Source organism: Lepidochelys kempii, chromosome 12 (assembly GCF_965140285.1).
Source record: "Lepidochelys kempii isolate rLepKem1 chromosome 12, rLepKem1.hap1, whole genome shotgun sequence".
NCBI lineage: Eukaryota > Metazoa > Chordata > Testudines > Cheloniidae > Lepidochelys > Lepidochelys kempii.
The window spans coordinates 13095025-13120734 of record NC_136391.1 but is presented as its reverse complement, the minus strand read 5'-3'; the positions used below and the strand labels follow the sequence as shown (position 1 = coordinate 13120734).

General features: G+C 38.2%; 1 long non-coding RNA gene across 3 annotated transcripts in view; it reads right to left on the bottom strand.

Moving 5' to 3' along the window:
- Nucleotides 1–25710, bottom strand: part of LOC144929166 (uncharacterized) — a 310164-nt gene that overhangs the window by 177125 nt on the left and 107329 nt on the right. For 2 of the 3 annotated variants that reach the window (XR_013634472.1, XR_013634474.1), the window contains one exon: nucleotides 9536–9667. This is a non-coding gene — a long non-coding RNA (uncharacterized LOC144929166). Of the gene's footprint in view, nucleotides 1–9278; nucleotides 9668–25710 lie in introns of those variants that run through there. The other variant, XR_013634471.1, reaches the window with a different exon arrangement.

The window sequence follows — 25710 nt, the reverse complement described above, 5'->3', positions numbered from 1 at the left end:
TCCTCTCTCAGCATTTATTACATGTAAATGTTATAGATGTATATTGCAATACACCATACCTATGATATAAGGAATTCATGTTCGTTTGTAGGGTGAGATCTAGATCACAGTGTCTTCCACAATGCTCAATAACTTTTATTTTAAAAATTATTAAAGTGGCTAACACACCTAAGTGCCAAGGTTTTTCCAGCAGACATTTCAATAGAAATTTTATCACATAGACATATAGTGAGCAAACATGTCAGTCAAATTGATTGAACTACTTGGAGGAGATGTTCTGCTCTGTTGCATCAATGATGTACAAACTAAGAAAGTAGGCATTTGACATGATAGACCATAAAAAACAACTGGGCACATAGAATGCCTGAGGAGGCCATGACAACATTGTCCATAAAATAACATTCCTACACATGGATCTACACAACAGTGTCATTGTTGCAAAAGGTGTCATTCTTTTGTCTAATAAAAGGCTTAAACTGTAATTTTTCATCTTTGCCACTTGCTAAAACAATGTCAATATGTAAAAGGATGTTGCCATCTATTTTAAGATCTGATGATTGAATTTAAAGGGAAAGCATCTGTGTCTATATTTCTGGGTTAATGTCTCTTACAGAAAATATATGAAGATGGGAAACTGCATTTAGTAGGTTTATGGTTTGAAAATCCCACCACCATACTTTTAGATAGGTATTCTTCCAAAACTTAAACAACATCAAGGATCAGACTTGCTTGGGACTGAAGTCTTGAAAATCTGTCCCATATTTTTTATGTTAATGTACAACTCACATGCATGCCAATACTTTCCTGTTGCTGAATGAGTAGTAAAATGTATTAATTGTGTTAACACTGAACTTACACAAATTAATAATGTTTTATTCATATTTTTAATTATGAAGGATCAAGAGGAAATCAAACACTGAATCTTATATTAGACTATTTTGCAAGAGTATGTAGTGAAAATAATTTAAATTCATTACACCATCTGCTTGTACTCAAAATTTATATTCATATTAGTTGTAAAAGAGGGCACACAGTAAAAATAAAAAGAAAACATCTAAAACAATTTCCTTACTATAATTCTGTTGGCTACAACTTAGAGCAGCTATTTATATTACTTTGTGTAAACAAAGCCTAAATGTTAATAGAACTAAGCTTGGCAAGCTCTGTGATATTAAACGGTTCTAATCATATTCTACTTTATGACTAGCTCAAGGAATGACCTCTAGCTAGATCTGGACCTTGTTCTATCATGCAACTAGATTTTTCTTACAGAAAATAAATTAAAAAGGTGTGACCTTGCTGAGGGCTTGCAGAGAAAATGAGGTACATCTTGTCACAAGCAGAAGAGCCTATCTGAAACATGGTTTGTTCAATTTGAAAGGCTGCTGCTTTGCTCAGATCAGAAGTTAAGATAAAGGCAGTTGGATGAAAAGAGGAGAAACATTTCCAAGAGATGAAATTAAAGTGCTACACTGGAAACCCATTCAGCAATACAGTGGCTTTTTTGTGTGTGAATTTATCGAGGACTCATCAGCCACACCTTGTCCCTATGCATGGAGCACTGCTCTTCACTAAGCACACAAAGCCTGTCATGTAAGGAAATGATGAGAACTGCTCACTGATAGGAATCAGAGGACACTACACCTCTTCCTCACACAGCAGGTCATGGCAGCAATGAAATAACCCTCCCAAATTTTACACATTGTACTCAAAGAATCAAAGTCCTTGCATCTCTTGATCTCAGCAGCTGTGTCGTGAGCTTTGTACTTTCCACTGTCAATAAATGTGTCATTGTTGAAAAATATCCCCCAATACCTAACTTCACTCCGTACAGAAATTCCTTCATTTCGTACAGGTTTCAAAAGTCACCACTCAAAAATCACAGATTTTAAACCTACTCTGCATTTACTCTTTGTAACTTATTTCTCTTCTGTGATTCTTTCACCACTTACAGGATTCAGCAATCAGCATTTTGCACAACACATCTTAGACAAAATCATTTATTTTCATGCCTGAATCAACTGAGCAAGTGTGTTTTATTTTTTCTAGTATCCTTCCTAAACCATTGCTACAAAAGAATAAAGAGAAGGACTTAGAAACATGCATAGCTATTGTTCTCTACATATTTTCCTATGGAAGAACTACAACATTTGGCCTACATCATAGAGAAGATGATGCATGTTTTTATTTCTGAGCGCATGTTTTTCCTTTTTATGAAGCAAAAGAGAGTTTTTAAAGTTATTAGTAAAATTATTAGTAATTTATCTGGAAAGACAGCAAAGCAAATAAAATGAGTGGACATTGGGCCTACTTAGCTTACTTCACAATTCCCTACTGGTAGCTCTTCTGCATCCAAGACTTCCGTATGCTTCCTCTTTTCCTATCATATCCCAGCTAACCATTCACTTCCTTGACAATGTCTTCCTGTAATAGTGATGTTTTAGGAGGCGGCAAGACATGATTTCCCCCTCCTACCCAGAGGACTTCTACTGGAGCTCATGGCTCGCAGAAATAGTACTAACAAGGCCCTGATTCAGCCAAGTTCATAAGCACATGTCTAACCTTGCGAATGTGAGTAGTCCTGTTGTCTTCAAAAGGACTATTTATGTGCTTAAAGTTAGGTGTGTGCCTAAGTATCTTGCTGAGGCCCAAAAGAGGAGCCTACATGAGATGTGTCCCAGAATGCTCTGTTCTCTCCTGGAATATTGCAGCACTTCATTACCAGATATTTAATTCTTGTAGACAAGGTTATGAGCCACTGCAGAAGGCCACAATGATTGGGGGTGGGGGAGGTGAGAGGCAGGCCAGAAGAGGGATCCCATAGATCCCATGACCTCTGCATCCTGCACAACTGATGCAGAGTTTCTGTGACTGAGAGAAAGTGTGGTCCAATTAACAGAGGACTGCACTGGGAGACAGTACACCTGAATTTTATTCCCACCTCTGCCACTGACCTCTGTGGCTCTGTTTCCCCTACCCCACCTTCTCTCTTATCTACTTAACTGTAGGCTCCTTGGTGTAGTGACTACGTCTCACTACGGATCTGCAGAGTGCCCAGCACAATTCTCAGTCAGAGCCTTTAGGTGCTACTGTAATACAAACAAACAAACACAAACAAACAGGCTAGGACAGCAGCTGCACAATGAAGCACTGTGGCCTCCAGACTGGCCTTGTATTTCACTTTGCCTTCCCCTAACCACTCCTTTTGCAAAGAGCCCAATTACTTGGGCTTCATGCAAGTCAAGTAGATTTCACCCAAATTCAAAAGAAACATTTAAGTAGCTTATTTCCCCCCAGTTCTTTTAGTGTTTTTAATCCTAATTTGAATGATTTCTAATTGTAAGGCTTTAGGTATCCAAGGTTAAATATCATAAAAGCAAAGCCCATTGTCTGCAAAAGATTGATTTCTATTTATCACACAACAGCTGAAGGGGATATTTGAATACAACCTAAACATACGTTGTACTAATTCTTATGACTGAAGACAGTGGTTTTTTGTTTTGGTTTTTCTTTTAGAATATGAGCAAAGCTTTTTGTAAAATGACAGGTGGAATTCAAAACAATTAAGACATAAATATTCCCTCCAGAGGCTAAACCTACTGCAAAATATTAATCTCTCTTTCTACACATCTTTACATGTCTTTAGTGAAATACCTGTCTGGAATTGTTAATAACAAATATTTTTCAGGGTATACACTTCAAAGACAGTACTGAAATGTCAAGCAGTATAAAACATTTGAAGTAATTTTAGCTAAATACTTCTGTGACAACTGTCTGAATCAATTTGTTTTAGCTGACTATATTCTGATATTATAAAAATCTAAGACTTGGTTATCAGCCAAAAAGGTTAACATTTGGCTGAAGTAATATGAATCAAAGACAAAGAAATTATGCTGCTGTTGGAGCTGGATCTATTAAAAAATGTATTTTGAACAATGACCTCCACTTTCTTAGCCTCAAATGAATAACTCTGCTTGCTGTCTGACTCAAAACATCTCATATTTATAAAAGGCCAACATAGATTAAGAACACTTCAATGATATAAAAATCTATATCAATCCTCTTTAGAAAATGGTTAACCAATAACCATTTGACTAGGCCAATTAAACAAGGCTAACTTAGTTAACCCAACCTTGGAAGCTGTGTAAAAAATAATTACTAAATTAATATTGTAATTTAGGACAGCCAAAGGCAAACAACTAAGACAGCCCATAATAAGTAAAACATATAGACCCAAAACAGAATTCAGTTAGGATCATACAGAAAACATTTTTTCTACGTAGTTTTATATCTAAGCCCTATAGACAGGTAGCAAGGAAAAAGAAAACACCCAAAGAACTGGAGCTTAGAGTCAGAAAAAAGTTATAAGAATTATCCGCAATTGTGATAGCAAGAAGAAATCAGCAAAGAAGGTCAAGCTGACCTCAACATTCTAAGAATCAGGCTCTTGAAATCCTAAACCATACAAAGAACCATGACTTCAAGGCACACAAACATAAGAGGATTAAGGTAAGTGTCCCACCTAAAAGCCGGAGAAAACAAAGATTAGTTTTAAATACTGAAACAAACACAAATTCATAGGGATACTTCATGCACAGGAAGAAACAGTCATCATTAGAAACTTATTTGAATGCACAGTAGAGTAAGCACTATATAAAACACATAAAAACCCAAGGTTTGATTATCTGCCTTCTACTGGGCATAAATCCATGTCAAAACCTAACCAATATTAGCTAACAATGGCATTGATCAAAAGCCCATTAAAGTTGATGGAAAGGCTCTCATTGACTTCAGTTGTTACAATAGATAGCTTTCCACTCAGGGACATTACAGTATGTGTGATTGGGTGTCCACTCCACACCAGCCAAGGGAGGGTTAAATAAAGCTAAGAAGGGGCCAGTTAAGTGGATAGGCCACATCTGAGGGGAATTAGGTGACCTAAGTAACCCCAGATTGATGATGGAGCCTGGCTGAGAAGGAATAGGCAGGGCTAATATAAAACCAAGAGGTTGGCAGCAGAAAAGGGCTGCAGTGAAGAAGACTGAGGCCACTCTCTGGAAGGTAGAGAGAGAAGGAAGGAAACCCAGGGGGAGAGTAGAAACCTCCAGGGATCCAGGCCCTGAAGGAAGGGTTTATCCAGAAGGGTGGTGCAGCAGAAGTCTGAAGGAGGAGGAGCAGGAGAAGGTTCAGGGAAACGGCACCAAGATGGGACATTGCAGACCTTGGCTGCTGATTAGAGGATCCCTGATCTGGAACCTAGAGTAGAAGGTGGGACTGGGTTCCCCCACCAGCCACTGGGGAAGTGACACAGTCTGGGAAGGTAATTCACCAACTAACAGTGGGAAAGTATGAAAATACAAGGAAAAACGCAGCAAAAATTCATACAAAAGTAAATGCCCAAATACAAAACAAAAGAGAGAAAATAAAAGGCAGAGAAAGATCGGTGGGTATTGTGGAGAAAAACATAGTAATGGGAAATGCCCCATATATGGGGTCACATGCAATAATTCTAGAGAGAGAAACCATTATATCAAAGTGTGTGGACAGGAAAAGCAAATAAATAGTGCACCATAGGCACCAACTCCGTTGATGTGCCAGCCAAAAGTTAGTGGCAGCCAGCTCCCATCCCCTTCCCTCCCAACACCTTCCTCCTGCCTACCACAATCAGTCGTTCCGTGGCCTACAGGAGGCACTGGGGGGAGAGGAATGGGGGCAGGGCACACTTGGGAAGGGGGTAGAACTGGGCAGGAAGAGGTGGGGTGGCGTGGAGGGGGGCAGGAAGAGGTGGGGAAGGGGCCTACAGTGGAGGGGGGGGGTGTTGAGCACCCCTGGGGCCTGGTGGAAGCCGGCGCCTGTATTATGCACCATATCTAGGAAGCCCACAGTGCCTTAAGAAATGAGATTTTGCAGATATATGATATTAATGCAGTCTAAAATAGTAAAATACGTGGTTTGTAAATCTCAGACTAGCACCGGATGCAAAAACAAGGCAGCAGTGCACAAACAAAAAGGAAACTGAATGCCAAGTAGACAGTGGGACATCAGTGAAGGGGTTAGGCTACAGAGACTTCCCAGCATTCTGTAAGAGAAGAAAGAGATATTGCAAGCAAGCAAAGCCAAATTCAAATTATACAATGGCAGAATCAAACCACCACTAGGAAGTTACAGGAAGAATACTCAGGAAAAGCACACAAGCTGAAAGCACAGAAACCACTGTAGTTAAAAGCTAGTGAATTTGTGAATCTTATGACACCAAACCTGGGACAAATACAATGGACACACAGAAAACAGAAACCATATCTAGAGCAGACAATGCACTGGGGCATCTCGGCAGCAAAGCTAAGAAGTCATTACCATGATGGAAAGTCTTACATTTAGAAACAGATAAAACTATTCAGCACCTGCCTCACAGGGTACCCACTGAAATAAAAGAAAAAATGGGACCAAGGAAGCAAATGGGAAAATAAGACATCATTGCTAAAGTCACAGAGCCCACAAATTGGATAAGCAGCATGATCGCCATTGAGAAGCCAGGCAAGCTAGCAAAGCATGACACAGAACTCACTACCAAATGCCTACAATTGAAAAAATATTACCAGACTTAGCCAAAGCATTCCAAGTACTTGATGCCAAAGGCAGATATTGGCAAGTTGCTGAATAAGGAAAAGCTGCTGCCTGACACCAGCCGATAGATACAGATGATTGAGAATGCCATTTGGGACCAAACATACAGTGGAAAAATACCAACACCACCAGCAAGATGTACTAACAGGGTTGACAAGGGTCAGCATCATAGCGGATGGCATTCTGGTGTACAGATATGGAGACAGCATGGTGGAAGCTGTGGCAAGTCACATCCACAACTTCATACATCTGCTGGAAAGAGTCAGGGAACAAAACCTAAAATTGAATAAAAGCAAAATAAAATTGCAATTGACTGTAGTACCATACATGGGACACTTGCTGACCTCCCTGATGCTATGATCTGGTCCCATCAAAGCAATACATGCGGTGTCTACACATAAAGATATTAAAATTAGTTCAGAGACTATTAGGATTTGTAAACTATCTGCCAAAATTTCTTCCAAGCCTCTCAGATGTGGGAACCCCTGAGGTGACTACTGGACAAAGGTACAGTATGAAGATGATTACTTCAACTTGAAGTGGCCATCACAAGAATCAAGGAGCTGAGGATCAACCATTCCATCCTGAACTACCATGATGTGAACGAAGAGGTAACCACACAACAAGATGGGGCTTGGGGCATCACTCCTACAAAAGGGACAGCTGGTAGTTTGTGTGACAAGGTCACTTTTGCAAAGATGTATCCAAATTGAAAAGGGAGGTCTAGCAATAGTGTGTGCATGTGAAAAGTTTGATAAACACATTCAAGGACAGGAAGCCATTTCACTAGAAAGTGACCATAAACCACAAGAGAGCGTTATTCAAAAAGCCACTGCTAGCTGCCCCGAGATGCTTTCAGCATATGCTTCTGAAACTGCAATGCTACAGATTAGGTGGATGCTACAAGAAAGGTACTGAGCTGTACATAGCTGACTTCTTATTCAGAGTAGCCTGGTAGCATGAAAATACAGCAAACAAACAAGAATGAAATCCTGAACCTGATAGAAATACAGAAAACACAGAAAGACACAGAAAATGTCAACCCAGCCAGGTGTGCACTGGTTTCAACGATGGATAAGACATGACACCATGAGTTTGACCTTTTAGAGGAAATGTCCAACACAAATGTCTGCTTTGTGAAAACACTATATTTTCTTCTGCCAACATACATGGAGCTGTTTGTACTGCGATACTGAAGACAGATAGCTAAATATCATAGCAGTAGTTCACATTATTTCAGTGTTCTTGTTGCTCTAAGGGCTGTTTAGGAAATGAAGCACCAAAGTGCCACTATTCCAATTAGGTAAGCCAGATATTGACCATTCTACAGTTTTCCACTGGAAAGAACAGTAATATTAGCATTTAATTAATCTTATTGAACTTGGATAAACAGCCTTCCAGCTGTCTAAACCAGTTGTGCTAATTCAGTTCATCTTTAATAAAGCTGTATTCATTGACAAAACTAGATTTTGGAAAAATCACACTAATAAAACAAAATTTGTTGGAAATAAACATTTTATTTATCGTACGCAGCATAGTTGTAGCCATGTCGGTTCATCACCATTCCTACACTCCTGGTTGTTAAGTGTTTTAGGATCTTTTTAGTAACGATGAATGATCTCCCACATATTTCAGTACTATTTATTAGGATCAGAATTTAGTATAGAACTTCTGCCTTATTAAATGCTTTGGTGAATCAAATCCTTAAGAGTCCTGCACCAGAAGAGTGAGAATGCCTACCCGTTATCATTTTAGCAGTCTGCTGATCTAACAGGTAGTACAAAAATCGGGATCCTGGAGAATCCTGGGTTCTACTACAAACTAGGTCAACTGATTCATTATGTGATGTTAGAGTAAATCACTTGGCACCTGTACAACTGGGTAATAAGTACAACTTCAATTAAGCCAGGTGTTACCAGAGGCCTCACAAAGAATGAATAAGTCATACCAAATTTGCACCTCTTGCTGCCTGCTCAATTGTAACTAATAAACCACACTGTCTCAGGAAAAAATTATGACAAGCAATTAAGTGCTGTCAAGTCAGAAACCTTCTGTTGCTGATCCAGTTACAGGGATAAAAAAATTCCTTTTGAGTTCCTAATAAAAATTGTGCAAAGAATGAAGTGTCAGATCACAGATTATCAGCATGGTTCATGAATAAATAATTGTGGGATTTTGGTTTTTGTTATTTTTTTTTTTACGGTGAGAGATATAGGGTGTAGAAGTTGAAATCAATGCTAATATTCTATGAACAAATCAAATATGAGTATAACAGAACACCCTAGTTACACTAGCCAAGATGGCTAACAGAAATTACAGAGAGCACTGTTTATATGTGGCAAAATTCATTTCTGTCTAGATATCTTGTGCACCATTTAAGATGTAAGGGTTCACATGTTGGCCTTCTAGGAATGTCACCTTTCTGAAGGCTAGAAAACATTTTATGATGAGTAAACATGGCTAACTCCTTGTATCCACAACTCTTTCCCCGGAAAGACAGAATGAAAATAAAAGAAACATACAACAGGCATCTAACCCCCTCTAAAAGCCATCAGCAAATAAAATGCTGATAAATGTTGGTGCTTGAGGCATGCATTTCCGATTTTAAAAACTGCTCCAAAGTATTATAAATCCCTTCATTTGTTTTTCAGCCCAATTCCAACATTTGCACAACCTTTCTCTAGTTTGTTGAAGTGCCCTGATAAAGAGAGTAATTTATGTGACTACAGTATTTTTCCTCTTGGTATCAATTCTGCAAACACTTTTTGAAAGAACTACATTTTTGTTTCCCTGACAAACAGCAATGGCATCAAAGTGGCATGTTCCTTTCACCTGTCAATATTTTATGTCCTATTAAATGTATTTATTTCTGAAAGATCTTCAGACAATCATATTATTTGAAGGGACTCACATTTATGCTTCTCATGCATGCTGTAATTCGAGTCTCCTCAGAAGTCTCAACCTTTGTCTGTTTCATCTTCACTACTGCTGAGATTTGGTTCTTCAATCTTTTTGTGTTCATAAAATCTTGGTGCTCTCTTTCCTGTAAGAGAGAAATGGATAAACACTGTCAACTGTATCTGATAAAAAACAATAGAAAGAATGTACATGTACAAGAATGTACAGATCATCATTAAGTTTTGAAACTCAGACTCTACCTGACCATAAAAATGGACCCTCCCTTTTGCACGTGTACAAAAGTAGCAACTTAAGTATATAATCAAGTACAATAGTCCTATTACCCAATCATTCCTACTGCTACTCTACATTCTAGCACAGGGGTTCTCATACTGGGGGTCTGGACCCCACAGGGGGTCGCAAGGTTATTACATAGGGGGTCATGAGCTGTCAACCTCAACCCCAAACCCCGCTTGCCTCCAGCATTTATATTGGTATTAAATATATTAAAAAGTATATTTAATTTATTGGGGGGGGGTCGCACTCCAAGGCTTGCGATGTGAAAGGGGTTTGAGAAAAAAAAAAGTTTGAGACCCACTGTATCTAGTACAACTGAAGATACAATTGTACTAAACTTGGCTCCCTGAATGAAGTCCCTATAACTTCGTTATAGTGCTGAATTCAGGAGAGAGAATGTTCCAAGTCAAAGGTGGGTTCATATCACCTAGTACTGGTCAACAAGTATCCTCGCACATCACATCGATGGCCTGATCCAGTTATCTCATAACAAGTTGGACCTCAGGCCCTTGATTTACTTAGAGCACATTCAATGATAAATATGCCTTATGCAAAAGAGGAAAGAAGTCCTCATCCATGGCATTGGGGCTCTTGCTCATAATCATTCACCTTGGTACTATAACTTTCAGAGGAAGTAAGTCATGTTTCCATAAATTGCAGCATGGAGAGATGGCAGAAAAATTATTTTAAAAAAAATTTAAAAATTTCAAAGTGATTACCATATTGAAGGTTCAAAACAGACTCTTCATTTTTTAAATTACAAAATGATTGCTCAAAATTTGTATTAAAAATGCCATCAAAATGGTTAACATATTCATTTACTCAAAATGTGGTTCTCTGTGAACAAAAAAATGTTAATAACCATGTTGATAATAGCTTCAATAGTGTTTTCACATTAAAAAAATGCCAGTACAAATGTAGCAAAAATATTTTTACAAAATTAAGTTGTTTTTAAAAAGCATTTTTCAACTATAAAAATAACTTTACCTTTGAAAAATTTGGCCAGTTCGACTGCTGAGAAATTCCTTCTTATACCGGAAGGAAAGGACATGAGAGTACTTCAAGAGAGGCACACTGAACCTCTCTGCTTTTGTCCTGTCCCCTCCAGGCAATCTGAGGAACAGCCAGTTATTAAAAATTTGGCTTGCTGTGTATTGTCACCCTAAGTTTTCCTTTGTTTGGTTACTACATGGGCCATCAGCAGAGGGAAAAATGTAAATCTTATTAGTAGGTCACTCACTGCTTTTCCCAGGTTATATCAAAGACTCTTCAAGACGCAACTAGCAACATTTCACAGATACTACATTTGTTTGCAGATTAAAAATATGGTATTTCAGACAAATACTTTGCTTTTATCAATGCTGCCTCAGAATGATCACTCAAAGGAATCACTGTTGAGAATGTTAAGATACCCTCCCTTTCCTCCTTGACTAAGAACTGAACATAGCAGCTGAAGCTTGCAAAGCTCATGCCTGGGCCATTGCCAAAGAAATACAGTAGCATCCCATTGATATTCCTCTGACTGAGCAGCAGCAGATGCAAGTATCATTGGGAATCTTGGCCACGACAAAATCACAGAGATGATTTCAGAGTTACTACCAGGGATAGAGTTCTATTCTGCTTTAATTACCAAGTATACACAACTCCGGTAGGGTCTTCTCCTACAATCTGTAGCCTTTGTGAGCAACCCCCCGAAAGACCAGCAATAGCAGAGCTATTGCTTATGGAAAGAAGTGGGAGTGACAAGACGACATTGAGCGTCTGACATTATAGATTACTTCATAACCATATCAAAATGACTCTGAGTTATCAGATCTAAATGACAATGAGATACTCCACTGCCATTGTCCTCTATATTAAAAATTAGATGTTGCATGCCGATAGGCAGTGGGATGGATGGAAGATTATGGATATATTATACCAATGCTACATACTCAATGGACAGTTCTCAGATTCTGATTTTGATGATTAACCTAAAATTGTATTTAGTCTTTCAATTAAAAGAAAAAAAAAAGCCCATTCATGAGCTCTATTCAATCTAGCATCAATTAAACTTATTGTCATGCTTTGACAGCAATCTATTCAATAGGGCTGCTAGAGAAGGCTGAGGGTATGGACCTTTAGGGAGTGTGGGATGGGTATATGCTGCTATATTTATAATCACCTATAATCACCTAGATGGTAATTTAATTTTTCTACTTTTTTTTTTATTCAGCGGAGTGATATTTTGAATGTGTAAATTTAACTGCGTATAGGCTTTTGCACCACCACAGTAAAATAAAAAAATCCAACCAGCACTGTACAATAAGAAAAGTTAACATACCCACCTTGCTGGAACATCAACAAAACCCATGCCTCCCCACCCAAAACATTAAGCCCTCATTTGGACGTACTTAACAGAAGGCTTTCACAATGTGCTCTATAGGTCAACAAATTCAGGCTACTTCAGAACAACAGATTCAAGAACCTAGGGTTCCTTAAAAAGAATGCTGTACCCACAACACCCTACACTTTTCAAGGGAGCAATAAGGCCAGAGATCCCTTGTGATCTCAAGCATATGCCATATAGCAAGAGGGGAATTAACAATTATTTGGAACTGTGGACAGCAATATACTAATAGGCACAGGAAGAATGTACACTTTGGTTTATCGGCACTAAAAAAGAACATAAAAATAGGTTAAAAAGGTCTTGCACCAATATGAAATCTGATTAACATCAGTGGAAGGAAACATTTTTGTGATCTGCCATCCACAAATAAAATATTTTGTTTTCCAATGAAGTGTGAGAATATACAGAATTTTCAAAGGAAAATGTCTTAATTCTGACTGACCACTATACTTCTCTTTTATTATTGTCACAGTTCTATCTCTATGCACATTTTGTCTTTCATTAAAGTCACACATAAAAATTATAAGCTAATGAAACAATGATGAACATCTACTTCAATAACACTCTAGAATCCTTGACTGTACTTTGTTTGTTTTACTTTTTTCCGCAAAATTAACATACTAGAGACTATTTACCACTGTACAAAATTCCTCTTTCTTTCTTTATGAAAGCTACATCTTTACTATCAGGATGTGAAATGAAAAGCCTCCTCTACTTGTTGCATACAATTAAGCTGCAACAAAAGGCAGTCCAAGCTATTTCACATTTCATAGGGCTGCAATTATTCTTTAACTGTTAGAAGATGCTGTCCCCCAGGAGCTAATTACAGAAAAGCTCTCATCACACACAAGAAACATACAAACAAATCCTTCAAGCACAAAGTAAATGTTCAACATTAAAGAGGAAGTCACACCAATCAGTTTGGTTCAGCTAATTACTAATCTGATTTCTGGACTAGTTACATTAGATAATTATGACACCCATTCACAACTTGAAAGCCAGGACTTTGACTGATTATAATAACGATCTAGTACTCAGAATACAAGTAAGAGCAAAGTATGAAATATACATCATAACAGGCCTGATGTGATATATTTGTTCACTGCCAATGTTTCACTCAGCATTTGGCTAGGCCCTAGAGGACCTGATTCAAAGCCCACTGAATTCAATGGGAAGGTTTCCACTGACTTCAGTGTGATTTGGGTCAGGCCCACAATAACTAGATACGTTTTTTCATTAATGGAAGTTGCATAGCAATATGCAAGAATAATCTTTAACAGTTTTGATATTGAGACACACAGTGCCACTTCCTTCCAGATGGCATGTTTAAGCAAACTGCAATTTAAGCAAAATGGCAGCGTACTGACACTACAGTGACCTTGATTAAGCTTTTATATCTGTCCCTTCGGGGCTTTCTGAGAAGTAGTCAAGTTTGATAAGAATTAAACTCTTCCACGGCCCTATGGTAATTATTCTTTAACTTACATTTAGTTCGTTTCAATGTCTCCAGCAATATTTTTTCAAATATATTTAGATTTAGATCAAGGATTGACTATATAAATCTTTCCCTTGCTCCCTGATACAACTGACAGATTGTGACATGGTTACTAGAATAAAGAAAAGGAGTACTTGTGGCACCTTAGAGACTAACCAATTTATTTGAGCATAAGCTTTCGTGAGCTACAGCTCACTAGAATATAGCTCTGACCTGAACCTTACAAAAAGTTTGGTTGCTTAAACATTGATAATTACCTTGGGATAGAAAGTTATTGTAATCAGAATGGATATTGATTTCATTTAGCAGTCCATATGTTCTGGTCTCTCTTAAAGACATGATAATAAACAAGGAAGATAAAGTTGGCATTAGAAGTCAATTAGCCATGCTTTTACAGGAAGCACTTAATTCTAAATTGTAACCGGATCACCACACCAACCAATTATGGTTAGTTTAAACTTTTAATTTGGTTACAGTTTTGCATTTTTAATGAGACCTATTTTAATTTATTTTTCAAAAAAATATATGAGAAACATAAGACAACTTTAAAAAGTTTGTTTTGTCTGTATATTTAGGCAGTTACCTTATATGGATCTTATCACCAAACAATAACTGAACTGCTGTTTGCATGCCTTAGGACCCCAATTCAGCAACATATTTAAACACATGCCTAAATTTAATTGACTTCTGTGGGACTATAACATGCTTAAAGTTAGGCATATTTTAAGGATTTTGCTTAAGTGAGGCCTAAGATTATTTAGTTCTAGTGACTATAAATATGCATGTTGAACTGAAAAAACTAGCATGCAAAAATATGTTTTATGAGCCAAAAGAAACTAAATCATGATTAATATTTCCTTTTCCATCCATTACCATGCTGTAGCTCTTACAGTAAAAAGATACAGAAAAGGACTGGACTGGACAAAGCATTGAAAAAATGTACTGGGCATGATTCATAACTGCATTACTCCATTTTTCATCAGTATAATTCCATGGATTAAAATGGATTTATGCCATAATATATCAGGCCTCCTGGATGGCAAATTGCTGTATTGGAGGGGAGGATAGATTAGTTGCTTCTAATGGGCTCTCTCTATCTCTAATTTTTGCCATCCAATTACTTATTCCATATTTTCTTGGTTATCAAAAGTTATAAAAGATCACCTGAAATCGAACAAAATATTAACAAGATACTAACCATCTTTCAGCCGTGACATGGTCTGGTGCAAATCATTAACATATTAATCCAGTGTTTTTTTATCCTGATTACATCTATATCACTTTAAAATTTTCAAGATCCTTAATTTTTTTTAAAAAAATACAGAATCTGTAATATAACAAGTGTTTCCTGAAAGATATACTATTGAAACACATTGTAAGCCAGAGTTTTGAAAATGCGCCTCAAAACACTACTTATAAGATGTGAAGAAAACAAACTACATTTTAATGCATCAATAAAGAACCTTTTTTCCTCCCTCAGCTGCATATCATGCATTGTCATGCTGCTGGGAAACTTTGCTACTGCACACGTGTACAAACACAAAAGTTGGTGTCTTAAAATGAACTTCAACAAATGCCACACATTATGCTTTGCTTTTGTGAAAATAGTGAAACTTTTTGTTGTTTTAAAAAGCTCTTTTTTTTTAAAAGTACACATTTTTAAGAAGTTGAGCAAACAACTGTGCAGCCAAAACTGTGCAACTAATTTGAATGTGCATTTACTGCATATGTGTGTGCAAACTGCATGTGCAAATAGCCAATTAAATGCATAACTGGCCATACACAAACACAAATACCTGATCTAAGTGTGTAAAAGTGGTTATTTTCCAGTGAAAATAAGGAACACATGTTCATACACATTTTTTAATACTGCAATATAATATCTGCAACTCTCTCTAGAGCTTTTTTAGGCCTTAACGTTCAAAGTTAGGTATTTAATGTTAGGCAACTAAACAACTGGCAAAATTTTCAGAGATGCTGACCAGCCACAACTCCCAGTAACTTCTGTGGGAACTGAGAATGCCAAGCAGCTCTGAAAAGCAGGGTCATTTAGTTAGGTGCTTAACAAGTTTGTAACTGTTGGCCTAAATCTTTTGGATCATTTTAGAGTACAGAAATTGAGTATCAATCTTATTTTTCCTTTATACACCTTATCAGATGAGAAGTTTTAGGGGACTGCAGAACCCCCATGCAGGCCACCCCCTTAGACACTCTTGTGTCCCTGGGATGTGGCACCTTTACCCTTCTTGTTTTAATGTTTATCTTCTCAGCATGTGTTACACATTTTCCAGCAGTGGGGAGGCTGCAATTTGACCTGTCTGAGCAGGCTGTGCATGTGACCATCACACAGCGCATGTGTAACTTGAGAGATATTAGGGTGGGGCTAAGAACTGCTCCTTGTGGAGAGGTGACAGACTCTGAACAAAGAGGAAGGTTCATCTGCCTGCAACCAGTACGCCTTGCTGGACCACTCAACAGGGAGTGAGATTGTTAACTTTATATTTGCTGTACTGTAGCCTAGGATCACATATTTGGATTCTGTTGTAGTTTTCTATCAATGGTTAAAATCTACCTGGTCTCTCTCAAATTTAACTGAATTGCTCTAGGGGGCAGAGCAGTTCGTAACAGAAGCTAATGGCAACCAATTATGACATTCATTCATTTTTGGAAAACCTACCCTTAAATTTTCTCTTTGGTATATGCACATTATTTTCATTGATTGAAAGGAAGTGAAGTGCAAACTATAAGAAGTGAACATCACTGGATGCATCTCCTGTGGAAAATGCACACTGGAAAATAGAGCTGTGTAAAATATGCGCCATGGTTTTACAGTCTATTATAAACTACCAATGTGGTGCAGACTTGTTAAGAGGTTCACAGATTTCATGAGTGAACCTGGCATGATCTATGGCTTGGCAGAGAGCTTTTCTACACAGAAAGCCATACTGGTATAAGGCAAGGTGTGAATTTCATGCTGGTATAACTCCCCGTGAAGACACACTTGTTCTGGAATAAGAATGCCATTTTCCAGTATAACTTGCATTGATTTGGAAGTGGTTTAAACTAAGCTGGAAAAAAGCCACTCTTATTCCAAAATACGAGTGTCCACACATGGAGTTACACTAGTATAATTATAGTGATATAGTTATACTGGTATAGTTCTGCTGGCACAATTCCCCATGTAGGCAAGCCCATAGAAACCATGCAAAAGTCATGGCTTCATGAAGTCAGCAAACAAATCTCACCTCTGATTTGGTGTTCATATAAACCTGAAACAAAGAAAATTCAGGGGAAAGCAAAGTGAGAAGCAAAGTTTCCCATGAACCCTTGACAACCAATTCTACATATTTCAAGTAACTCTAGTCAAAATCCCATGCTCTGCTTTGAAAATGAACCCTCAGGTACCTTACAGATACACACTTGATTGTCAGAGGTACTGACCCATCACAACTCCTTTTAGAATCAGACCTATCAATTGCAACAGTAACAACAGGTTTTTTTTTCCTTTTCAAATCTCCGAAACACAGGTTCAGTGTAAAGCTACTCAATGCCAGCTCTAAAATAAGGCAGACATGGCTTATTTATATACAGTTATATTGAACACTTTTTTTAAAAAAAAGTATTGAGGGGAAAGTTATTCTGATAAAAGGTTTCCTTGCTGCTGTTAAAATTAAAACTGAATAAGGGAGAGTGGTGAATATTTATTTTGAAGTCAATAGGCTATAATGTTTACAAATCTACCCTATGTGATCATTTAAAATTCATAACTGAATGAATATTGTGTGAGATGGAAACTAACATTATGGCATCTGAACCAAGGCTACATTTATATTTCACTTTAATGCTCTAGCTGTTTAATCAAAATATGAATGAACTGGCTAAAAGACCAACACTCCAAAAGATCATAGTTCTGGAATTTAGCTTTAGCTTCCTATTGTCAACCAATTATTGTGTAATTTTTTTCCCTGTGACTGAATAACTAACTGTTAGCAAATAATGAAAAGGCAATTACAGCAAAGCTTTGTTCATATTACTCTCTTCATTTTATTCAGGCTATAATTATTGTCAATGCTGGAGGCTTACTGTACCATGTAAGTGGCACCAGGGAAGAAAATGGAATGGGCTGGTGCATGGAAAATTGCAAATGTCACAGCTACCTTCATCATCCCTGTTGGACTTCCGAGATTAAAAAAAATAAGCAGCAAAAAACTCTCCATGTGCATTTTGCAAATTTTTTACCTCAAGCTTTTGCAGTGACTGAGGAACTGGGAGGGAAATTTCTAGTACTATGTTTGTTCTTTTTTTCTGTTTCTTACAATTTTATTATTATTTAATTTCCAGAGGGCACTGCTTTTTGCCACAGTGTGCCTGGAAATAAACTCATGGAAATATTCTTTTAGCCGTGCTTTTCATTAGTGGTCTCCATGCTGTTCTAGAATGGGAAGTGACATATAGATAATGTATTTTATAGGTTTTGATCTCTGTTTCCGTGACATATATGGATACAGTCGCAGGAAAAATTAAGATTATGACCGGATTGTACAGATTTAGCATTCAATGGTTGCTGTCTGACAACAGCTGCTTATAATGCATTGTATCCCTGAGCTTTTATTAGTATTTATCAGCAAACTATGGATACAAATCAGAAATGTGGTATTCTGTTTCTACCATGTTAAGAAATAAATGACATTCCCATGTGTCATTTGTCTATTTTCTCTCTGATTTTTTTGCCTGAAAGAGGTAAATAAGTCAATATTTTATGCCTCTGTCTGTATTCATCTTTATAATTCCTGTTAAACTGCCTGTGTGAGTCTACATATTACGTGCTTTTATTTGTAAACTCACAAAATATACAATTCCTTGTATATTACATGAATAATACTGACTGATAATAAAGCTTCCCCCATATTTACTTATAACTGATTGTTTAATTTATCATATTAAGTATGAATATTCTTCAAATCCAGTTTAGTAAAATCCAAAAAGTTTAGTAAAATCCAAAAAGTATTGCCATAATTCCACAAATATATACCCTGTATCTTTTATTGACCTTTTCATATCATTGCCCCTTACCATTCTTTCCTGATTGGTTGTTTAATCTCCTCCATTGTAGATATAGTATACATTTGCCACTACTAAGGCGAATATATAAAAATTACCATGGTATATAATTATTCCTTTCATTATTAAGTCTCAAGCTTGACCATCTGTGGTTTCAGGTTGCCCCTATGATAGGAGTAGAGAGATGGAGATTTTGGAATCTACTTCAGCCATAGAAAACAAAATTGATTTCCATCAAAAGACTGCAGTCCTTTTGTACAATGCAAGATGGAGATTAAAAACACAGGAATAAAAGAAACATTTGTATCTCCACCTTATAAACAACAGAAAAACAGTAGACTCCAGTAAACCTGGGCTTTTTTCAGAGATTTGAGTCACTTTCACTAAACTCTTCTTCTCTCCAGAGGTTCTCTCTGCAATTTCCTCAGACTGTGAGCTGTTATACATGTGTCCACCCCCTTTTCCAGTATACCTGTCCACAGGCAGGTCTACAAAGATGACTAGCAGTTGTATTACCAAGGGAACAGGCCCACCCTATTCGAGGAACCCCAGCCTCAGGACCTAAAACTGGACACAATAGTTTAGGCTTCTGTCCTAGCAGCATCTTTCTTCCCTGAGGCCATTTTATCTTCCTCAGTGACATTAGCCCCCATTCAGTATGGTTTGATCCTATATTCATTGATTTCAGGGGGCATTAGTTTGGGACCTATGCTACTCACCGATGTCAGTAAGACATTTGCCAGCAACTTCAACAAAAACAAGGCTGACACTAAGAAAAGTATTTAATTTAAATTCTGAAAGGGATAAGTGTTTGGGGCCTGGTAGACTTTAACTATTCCTAAACCATCTTTCATTCAACGGACCAGATCTTTAGCTGGTGTGAATTGAGCACCTCTATTGACTTAGACCAGCTGAGGATCTGGCTCAATATGTTCGTATATTTATTGGATGTAGATGTGGCTGAAAACAAAAAGAGCATTAGTGCCATAGTTACGGGGCTGATTGCGCCTCTGTCCCTTTCTGGTCTCTCTGAGGTCAACCACGCAGGTGCTACCTGTCCTTACCTGTCGTGGGGTGGAATTATGCCATTTTCCACCTCTTGAACCCAGATCCCAGTCAAACACCCCATCTATGCCAACCATTAATTACTGTGCAGATCTGACTGGACACCTGTATTTCTTCCTTTTGGGAGCCTGTGACTAGTGACATTGTGACTAATCACTTCTTAAGGGAAATATGTTTATTAGCAAAAGTAAAAAACCGTTGAAGAAAATTATTTAAAAACAACAAAAACAGCCTACATGCATATTTAGTCTCATCTAATCGTATGTTTCACGACAAGCTAAGCTGATTGGTTTCTTTCTTGAGTTACAGGAAAAGCCAACTGACATTCTTTTAGGAAACACAGGAGCTCTTGAAATCCAGCCTGGTCTCTGTTTTCATTCCAGAGAGTGTGTCCCCCCAGTTCCCTCACTCCTTTTTTTCCAAAGCCTCACTCTCCCTCTGTGTGCGCCTGAGCCCAATTACCATATGGCTCAATGTACCATATGGCTCTGTTACAGGGCCTAGGAGTGAGGTCTTTCTTTTGCCTCCCTGCGGGTTTGTCTACATGGGGAAATTATGGATATTATTATGCTGCTACAGCTGTACTGGTATAACTCTTATTTGGACAACACTCTTATTCTGGATAATAGCAGACTTTTACACTTCAATTTATGTCACGGAGCCACTGTTTTTCAGATGAAGTGTGTTCACACGGGTAGTTATATTGGTATAACAATAGATGGTATACTAACAGTACAGTAATGCCAGTAGATTTCCCCATGTAGCCAAGTCCTCAGACTATTTTGTCCAGTTGGCTAGTCTGGCTACCTGAGACAATGTCCCTCTGAGAGTTGCTCTCTTTGGCACTTAGACCCATTCAGCCTTAATGGCTCGCAATCACAGGTCTTGTGGGGGAATGTTTTGAAGCTATCTTCTCTCTCTGACATTACAACCCTCCTTCTCAGAAATCCTATACATAAAACGCATCGTGAGATGCAGATAATGTTCACCAGAGTACCCCCACATTCATCACTGCTGGGCTCTTATGTACACACATTGAGCTTTCATTGTGGTGAAGAGCACTTACTTAGAAATATATCCTATACAGATAAAATTATTAAATATTATGCAACCTAAAATACCTCAGAATCGTCGGCCCCAAGTGGTGCACTCACAAAATCTGAGGTGCTTAAATTTGCATGCACCAATCCCAATATCAGTGCAAGTAAATTGTGGTATTGCACACACAAATGAGGCAGGAGCTGAGCCTTCAATTCAACAGTAACATCTATGCAGCCAACTCGTGCACCTACTAATGTGTCAGGCAATTTAAAATGGCGGTCGCCTCATAATTTGGATATCAGATGAAGGATAAATTCAATTCTCAGTTTAATTAACTGTCCATAGACAAATTAACATTTTAATAGATCATTAACTAATTGTGTATCAGAGAAAGAGGAGTAAAATCAATTTCATACAGACAGCTCAAAAAGGGTCATTCTTTATTGCACATATTTTTAACTGGTAATAATTTGGGGCCTGTATGGTCTGTGGTTGTTTTTCAGCTGTGTGTGTGAAAAACAAAAACCCACCTCCTCCCCCAAACACCGTACTTTTTGGTTCATAAAGGAATGTGTTACACATTAAATCCTTACCAAATTTAAATCTAGGTTGCCATTTCCCAGGTCCTGGGTAATATCATAAACTTTGGGATTACAGAAATAATATGGACCAAAACCCAAGCAATTTAAGACTATTCTAATCACAGAGGAAAGAGTCATTTATAACATCCTCTATACTCCAATACAAAAAACTTTCAAACGAACCCAACCATCATGAATTCCAAAAAGCCTCAGACCCTTGGTTTCTTTAATGAGGTACAGAACGTGGCTGAGATAGGTATTGCTGCATATCATCCAGGCTATTCACTTTATGTCCCATTACATTTGGAAAATAATCTGATCACCTTTTACTTCAAATAACTTCTTAAAATATAAAATAACGGATTTATTGAAAAATGTGATATGATATCAGTGTGAATTAATGTTTCCCATTGGCATACTAATAAGCTCCATGACATAATAACTTGTTAAACTACACCAGCGGGACCTTAAAATTATTCCAAAGATAACATAACACAACACTTGAAGCAGCAGGAAACTTCCAGCATGCTTTTAGATGTTTTACAGTGTTGCTAATCTTTGAATGGCTTGGAAAAAAATGAAAGGGAACAGAATATTTAAAACTGGAGTTACCGTAGTCTGAAAATGACTCAATTTCAAGTGTGCACAGGAGATTAATGTCAATGTAGCATAAATAAATAAAATAAAATAAAATAAAATAAAATAAAATAAAATAGCAGCAGAAAAGGGAATGTTATTAAATTCATTTCCCTAGGTTGGATATGTGCCTTTTGGTACGTGAGTAAAATCCGTTTATATTTGGCAGAGTTATAAAGGTTTAAAGAACACATATCCCCCAATTTTATATTAAAGAGAAAAAGAGCTGGCCTTAATTTGGGGTATGTTTTGGGAGTCTCTTTTTTAAAAAAATATTTATTTGGGTTTTTTAAGCTAACAATTTCTAAGCAATAGCACTGCAGATACCTGCAAAAGGAGATGAATGGGGCAGAGATTAATTTTTTCCATAATCATGGGTAGATACTCATTCTAGAATGTGTGTATCAATTTAGGCAAGGTTCCGATATAATGGGTAAAAGTGGATCAATTTGATGTGATTATCAAGATGCATATTAGGATTAGTGTGTGCAAAAGATTCCATAAGAAGATTGGGTACAAGGCTTTCCATGCCACTGAAACCTTGCAAAGAATGGCAGTGCAAGTGCACCAGTGCATCCACTGAATGCAATAGATTAGCTCTACGCGTGAGCCCCATATAGGTTGGCATGGACGGCTACGCTGGGAAAGGGCTAGAGTAAGGTGATAAATCTGCTTTTACGTGGATCCAATGGCCTCATTGCACATCTAGTGATGAGGGCCTGTGGCTGCTATATGAGCTACCTCGTCTCCTGGCCTGGGGTTGCAGGTGGATTTTACCTCCCAAGTCATTCCACAGTCCACCCACCTAGAACTCACATACCTGGGACTTTTATGCAGGTTGAGTGGATTCCACTCTGAGTGAAGCAGGAGCCCTGCCTCAGTCAGTGCACCTAAAGTGTGCGCTCCATGAGGGAGTGCTCCCCAGGAGCCCTTGCCTCACTGGGTGTGCAGCTTGGGCAGGACACTGGGCTCACGAGTCACTTTCTTCAGTGACCCAAATTACATCAAGAATGTTTCTCGAACTCCCCTTTGCCCACATCATCTCCTGTTTTACCCAGTGCTATTCTATTCAACGACTTTTCACCATTATTTCTGCTTGCTCTTGCTGGGAATCCCTCTATGCTAGAATTCTCTGCCTGCTCTCATTCCCTTTCATTTCTTAGGGGATATTATACCCCCAGCCATTGCTTCCAGTTAAGCTGTAAGCAGAGTGTTCAACCAATGCTAGACGTGAATATTCCATACAAAAAATGTTAACCTTTGGTCTAGGCGCATCTCAATAGAACGACCCTGCTGTGCTGCAACCCTTTGATCACTCACAAAAATTGGAACCATTTGCAAATGCATAGCTTGAGATTTGCACATAAACCAGACCTGATGGGATAAGTTTAAGGAATGCTGGAATAGGAATGTCTGCATGGTTCTGCTAGAGTGGCAGCGGGCGCATGAAAACCATAGCCCATACAAATCAGAAACATTGGGTAAGCTGACGTTTATGGTGAATGCATCTTCACAGAAGCTGGAAGAAGAATGTAACAGTATGTATCAAAAGGTAAACTGCTAAAAATGTGGTAATGATATCATGTTACTAGGCACCAGAAGGTGAAGAGGCAATAGAAACGATGAAAGCTACATCAGCCAGGAAAGATTCAGTTTCCTATTCAGTCACTGTATTAATTCTAGAACATGGGAATCTAAAACTGTGTGAAACCATTTTCCACAGCGAGCCCAAAACACCTGGTGAGTTCTTTGTAGTCTCTGCCAAATAGCTATCTTTAAAGGGAGAAGAGACATTTAGAAACTCTAATCTGAAAATGTCAGCTACAGACTGGTATAGTAGTAAGTCCTGGGCAAACAGTGAGGAAGGGTACAGTGGAATTAATGCTTTGGGTTAGATAAGGAACAAGAGGGAAATAATGCAGGAAATGACAAAGAAACGGAAATAATTTAGGCGCATACAAAAGTCATGGAAGCAATGAACAAACATACCAGAGCATGTGAACAGAGTGTTACCAGCATAATTTTGACGTTAATTGTATTGTCACCACATATACCAAAGAAGCTGGAAAAATGTGACTAGATTAGAGAAGGGTAAAATGACATTTTTATGTATAAAGGACACAGAACTAGAGTATCAACTGAACAGTGCTGTCAGCACTATACATGACACAAACTGAAGACATTCCCTTATCCTGAAGTTTTCATAATCCAAAGAAGAAAAATCTACACTGAAGCTAGTTCCAAAGTCCTTCTCCACAAGACTTGAAACAGAAGGAAAACCTCTTTTGGGGCAAAAGTCCTGGCTATTTATTTTCCTTCAGAAAAGCCCCCTTTCTTTAAGTGTTTGAAAAACGTTTGCTCAGCAAAACAAGCAAACCATTAATATATTTTAACAATCCCTCTGGGACTTCAGAAGAGCATTCGCCCAGCAGCAGCAGCAGTCTTCCTAGAAAATGTCCCTCTTTATATTTTGCCTGTGAAAATTAGGTGCTGCCATTCTGTCTCTTTCCCCTTGCACTTCTGAGAAACTTCCTTTGGGTCACAGCTTCCCAACTGGGCAGATGTTGCTAACTTCATTAAGGAAGCTAGGACACGAAGGCACCATGACCACAGGAAGACCCTTTTGGACCCCCTCACAGTCCTATCTTTAATGTAGGGGAGGAGACGGTTTGTTTTTTAAACTAGGGTTTGTTTAGTTTTTTTGGATACTCGTTCAGCAGAGTGTAGCTATCAGATAAAAGACTTGTTTAGTGCCATCATCTTGAAAGCATGAATTGCTGTCCCATATGGCTACCTTCTTACAGTGCCCCCACAACGCCACTTAAAGGCCACTTTAAAAAGAACATTCTTTGAATGAAATTGTGTGTCCAATCAAAGCTGATTTTGTTTCTAAAGTGAACTACTTTTGGTTTCTTGAAGACTCAGAGTGTTGCCTATAAGCCTTAGAGATTTTTGCTAACAAAACCCACTATTTTAAAGATGTTCATGTAGAAAGAAAGAATTCAAGATGGAGTTCGTAATGCATATGGTCCCAAGCCAGATTGCATTTCTTCAGCTGGTGCTCTGAGACCTGAGAAATGGCCCAAAAGAGAAGATAGTGCACATTCAGGACTGGGATTAGGGGGTAGCAAGCAGAGAAATTGCCAGGGCCCCACACCACAGCAGGTCCCATGAAGCTAAATTACAAGTGGCAGGGCTCGGGCTTCGGTGGGGTGGGGGCCCACTCTTTAGTTTCTGCCCTGGGCCCCAGTGAGTCTAAAACTGACCTTGTGCACATTCAACTATGAACAGATGAAAAGTCAAGGGAGACAGAGGAATAAAATGGATGAAGTGAGACCTGTAAAAGGCTAGGAATTTGGGGTCCTGGTACATCATGTTCACTGAATTTACTTAATTTTACTTAATTTCCATAGACATTACAGATCTTATGATGGCCCCCTGAGCTCAGAGCCCCAGTACAATGGCCCTCTCTTCACCTTCTCTCATCAGCCCCAGTTTTTTTCTTTACAAAGCTAAATGAGGTATGTCAAAGTTCCTTCCCCACTCTGAACTCTAGGGTACAGATGTGGGGACCTGCATGAAAGACCCCCTAAGCTTATTCTTATCAACTTAGGTTAAAACTT